A 5,113-nucleotide genomic window follows, 5' to 3' on the forward strand; every position below is an offset into this window, starting at 1 on the left:
GTGCCTGTAATCCCAGCTACTCAGGAGGCTGAGGCAGGAGAATTGCTTGAACCCAGGTGACGGAGGTTGCGGTGAGCCGAGATCGCGCCATTGCACTCCAGCCTGGGTAAGAAGAGCGAAACTCCAACTCAAAACAAACAAACAAACAAAAAAAACCACTGTTAGTGTTGCTAGTTTTACTAGTTCTAAATCCATCCTAACTATAACATAATAATGAAAGAAAGATGGATTTACGAGCACCCTTTAGCCACTTCAATTTATTGTTGAGTCAGAATGAGAAATAGATAAATAGAAAATTAGCCTTTAAAAATTATGTCTAGTGGAAGTGTAAATTGACACAAACCTTCTAATGTGTGTTAAGAGCCTTAAAATACAAATACCCTATGCACCAGCAATCCCTTAACTGTGAATTTATCTTATAGGCACAATCAGAGATGTGTGAAAAATATATGTGTAAGATTCTTCATCAAACTTGTTTATAATACTGAAAAATTGGAACAGCCTTAATGTTTAACAATAAGCTACCATTTAAGTAAAACACGTACATTCATGTGGTAGAATGCTAAACAGACATTAAAAACCATGTTGTAGAAGACTATATATTGACATGGACAAATGTTCACAATATATAACCCAGTGAAAATAGCAGGCTGCAAAACAGTGTATCATAACAATCCTATTTGAATGTAAGTATAACAGTTGGACTGAAGTAGATCCATGCAAATTCTTTTAAATGAAGCTTGCTATATTCTCAAAACTTCTTTAACCTTAAAAGGCTACCCAGAGCATATGTCTTATTTTTTTTTGCCCTATTTTTGTTTAAATCTTAGTCTAGTCCACTGATTTTTGTGATCAAATCTGGTTATTAAAGTCTTAGCTTTCTCTGTTGACCATTCTGTCAAAATTCAATATCATTAGCTGTCCTTACTCACAGGTACATGCTTTCTCTCCCTGAACTAACACTGTCTATCCCAGCTTTGCTGACTCCAACCCCAGCGGGGAGGAGAGAGCAATCCTCTTTTTGTGGCTGGAAGCAGCAGCAGCAGGAGGAGGGGGGGCCCGCACCCGCATCTGGTGGCACTTTGTTCATGGCATCTGCCATCTTGCTGTAGCTGTGTTCGTGGTTTCCTGGGACCATGTTCAGCTTCATGCCAGCTCCTTCACAGACGCCGTTACCCTAGAGGGGCAGCTGTGTGTCTCTTCGGCCCCCACTCAGGTTGCTGTACACCTGTGACCTCTCCACCAAGCTCTGTGCTTCCGGTAGACATCCGGGTCCTCTTCTGTGCCTCCTGAGAGCCGCAGAGAACAGGAGAAGGTATGTCCACTTCCTCCTCCCTCCTTCCTCTTCCAGGCACTCTAAAGGATCTCTTCAAGCCCCAGTGGCATACATGATGCCATCAAGCCTTCTGTCTTCTGAAATTGTGTGAGGGGCAGGAACCTTCACTGTTATAGTGAACCCCAAGTTTCTCTTCAAAGAATCAGTATGTCAGTGTGTTCAGCTGTCTTATTCTTCAATTGTCTATTTTAAAGTTTAACTTCCTTGTAATTCCAGTAAATAACCTTCTCTACTGGTTCTAATCAGTAGTTCACGTCTGTTTCCCTGGCCCCCCCGCTTCATCCTGATTCATCCTGGTCACCTTTTCCAGTCACCTGCTGCAGTCACCTTCTTTGCCTTAGGTCACCCCTGGCTACCTGTTCTGACCTGCCTGTAACCATCCTTCCTGCCAAAACACCCACCCTGTCCCTTCAGCTCGGACCCCTGCTCTCTTTAAAATAGCCAGTCGGGATTAGTCTACCTTGTGCAGTCTAACCATAGCCAATAGGGGTACGACACAGCAGTAGGGATGACCCCCGTCAGGCATAAGTACCTCTTCCCCCTTGTCCAAGCAAGCGGCCACCATTGTTCCATCCATACACCGCACGCTTCTATAGAAATAAATTGCCTTGCTGAGAGGATTTATCTTTGAGTGCTATTTCTTTTGCAGCATCGAAATTTTACTTATAACATTCACACTCAAAGAGACACATGTCACACAGCTCCCTTACTCCCTGGTGGGGTGGTGGGAGGAGTGGGATGGCATGAGATAATGGAAGGACCATGGAGCAGAGGGAGACAATTTGTCATCCCTGAGGGATCCCAGAGAGCCATCCTCAGAATCCCTTCAAGTACTCCTATTTTTTTTTTTAACAAATCAACTATATTAAATTGGATTACATAAGGTGAAATGCACCATTATAAATGTACAGTTTGATGAGCATTAACAAATGTATACACTTATGTAAGCGCCACAATCAAGATGTGGACACCCAAAACCCAGGCTCCAGAGGGAGTCTAGGAGACGAGGAGACAAGCAGACAAACGGCAGAACGGCAGGCAGAGAAAGAGAGAAGAGAAGAGCATCTGAATGCCAAAATGAGTTTGGCTGTGGACAGTCGGAAAGGAGTTTGGCCATCGAGTGGAATCCAGTGGGGAAGATCATCATCCCACTCCCTCCCCCCATAATCAAGATAGGGATTTTATCTGTCCCCAGAGTCCCCTCTTATCCTTGCCCGGTCAATACCTGCTCTCCTGTCCTTTGCACCACTGGTCTTTCTGTCCCTTGAAATACAGTGCACACTTGCTAGCATTGCATGTAAGTGGTATAACACAGCATGAACGTGCTTCCCTGTGGCTAAGCATGATGTCTCTGAGATGTTTTCATGGTATTGCTGTAGTTTGTTAACTTTCATTATTAAGTTGGGTCCCATTGTATGGATATGCGACAATTTGTTTATCCATTCACTGATTGATGGATATTTGGGTTTCTTTTCTGACGGGGGTGGGAGGGGCAGTTATTACAAAGAAAGCTGCTATAAACATTTATGTACAAGTCTTTATTTATGTGGATTTGACCTTAATTTCTCTTGGGTAAATACCTAAGATTGGAGGGACTGGGTCATATGATAGCATATATATAACTTTATGAAACTGCCAAACTGTTTTCCAAAGTAGTTAGTTGTACTATTTTTTAATCCCTCCTGGAAGTGTATAAAAATTCCAGTTCCTCCACATCCTTGCCAACACTTGTTTTTGTCAGTCTTTATAATTTTAGTCTAGTGGGTGTATAGTATATCTCATTATGGTTTTAATTTGCATTTCCCTGACGACTAATGGTGTCAAGCATCCCTTAATATGCTTATTAACCATGTGTATGTCTTTGTTTGTGAGGTGTCTGTTCAAATCTGTCGCTCATTTTTTTAAATAAACTTTTTATTTTAGAAGAGTTTTTGATTTACAGAACAGATTCAAAGATTGGGCAAAGAGTTCCCATATACCACAGTCCCAGTTTCTTCTACTGTTAACACCTTACATTACTGTGGTACGTCTGTCACAATGAATAAGCCAATACTGACATTTTGTTATTGAAGTTCATAGTATATTCTGTGTCTTCCTTTCTTTTCTTGCCTAGTGTCATTCCTTCCCCACGTGTCCCAGGGCTGCATCCAGACTAGTACATTGAAAATGGTTGTTATATCTCTTTAGGCTCCTCTAGACATCCGTTTCTCGAACTTTCTTTGCCTTTGATGACTTTGACAGTTTTGAGAAGTACTGGCTAAGCATTTTATAGAGTGTCCCTCAATTAGAATTTGTGATAGCTTTCATGTGACTCCCCTGGGGTTGTGGGGTTTTTGGAGGAAGACCACAGAGGTAAAGTGTCATTCTCCTCCCATCATATCAAGGGTCTATGCTATCAGCATGATTTATCACTATTGATGTTAACCTTGATTACATGGCTAAGGTTGTGTTTGCCAGGCTTCTCCATACTAAAGTTACTTGGTTTTTCCTTTCCCATACTACAATCTTTGGAAGGAAATCACTAAGCACTGCCCACACTTACATGATAGGGAGTAATACTCCATCTTCTCAAAATGGAATGTGTGAATAAATAATTTGTAATACTTCTGTATTACAAATAAGACAGATTGGCCTATTTGACCAGGTTTTTAAAATCCAGTCATTTTTTATATCCTATGGACAGTATGCACTATTTATTTTCCACTTTGGATTATAAACCAAATTTAATTATTGATTTTCTTGCTCACATTATTTCAGCTTTGGCCATTGGGAGATTCTTTAATTAGTTCCTATATCCATCTGACACAGCCTCGTCATTGTGTTTTCTCGAGCCCTTCCTCATATTCTGAAACTACAAGATAAGCCAGGCTCATCTAGTATATTCCTTGCCCCAGCCCTGGGTCCTGCCATTTGTCTCAGGAGCCACAGTTCTTTTATTGGAGAATGTTATAAGAAACACAGAAATAGGTTCTGGGTGTGATCATTTTTACTGGGGTGTCTGTTGTCTATTTTTTAATTGGATTGTTTATCTTTTCATGGTTGAATTATAACGGGTGTTTTGGGCTTGGTTTTGTTTTTAAATCTGGATGCAAATTCTATCTTTTCTCCCAGCCCGTGGCTAGTGGAGGGAGGAGAGTGGGTGGAAGTGAGAGAGAGAGATGGAAGTGTTGTGAGTATAAAGAATTGTGTTGGTTACTTAGATGAGGCCAATCAGAACATCATGGAAATCTTTTTTAAAATGTTCTTCACATTGAATTTCCGGTGCTCAGACTACAATTGTAGGTATTGTTTTGCCTCAAGGTCCACTAGTCTCAGAGGAGCAAAGTGTCCCCAGGGTTTGCTCCTTCTCCTTGGATGAGCAACCGTGTAGGAGGAATGGCTGTGAGATGTGAAGAAATGTTGAATTGGAAAGTAAGTCCACAAAAGACTTAAGCTTCAATAATGGCTTCAATAAAATCTGAGCTGAAGTGAGCATGATTTTTTTATATGACATTGAAAAAACTCAATGTCAAATATGGCTGCTGTTTTTAGGCTTACCACCGAAAAGAAGCTCATGGGTAGAGATAGATGTTTAGCTACTCACAGTCTGCAGCCAGAGGAACGTTGACACAAAGTTCTGGCAGTTTTAAATCCTTTCTGATGACGGAGATTTTAGTGACATTTTCTCAAAATGTAGCAGTAAGCCAAAATATTCATTTCCACACCAGCTGAATGGCTGTTATGTGTAGGCAAGGCATTATGAGGAAAGAAAGATCAAAAAGTAATTCTCTTTTCTCC

Source organism: Cebus imitator, unplaced genomic scaffold (assembly GCF_001604975.1).
Source record: "Cebus imitator isolate Cc_AM_T3 unplaced genomic scaffold, Cebus_imitator-1.0 Scaffold619, whole genome shotgun sequence".
Lineage (NCBI taxonomy): Eukaryota > Metazoa > Chordata > Mammalia > Primates > Cebidae > Cebus > Cebus imitator.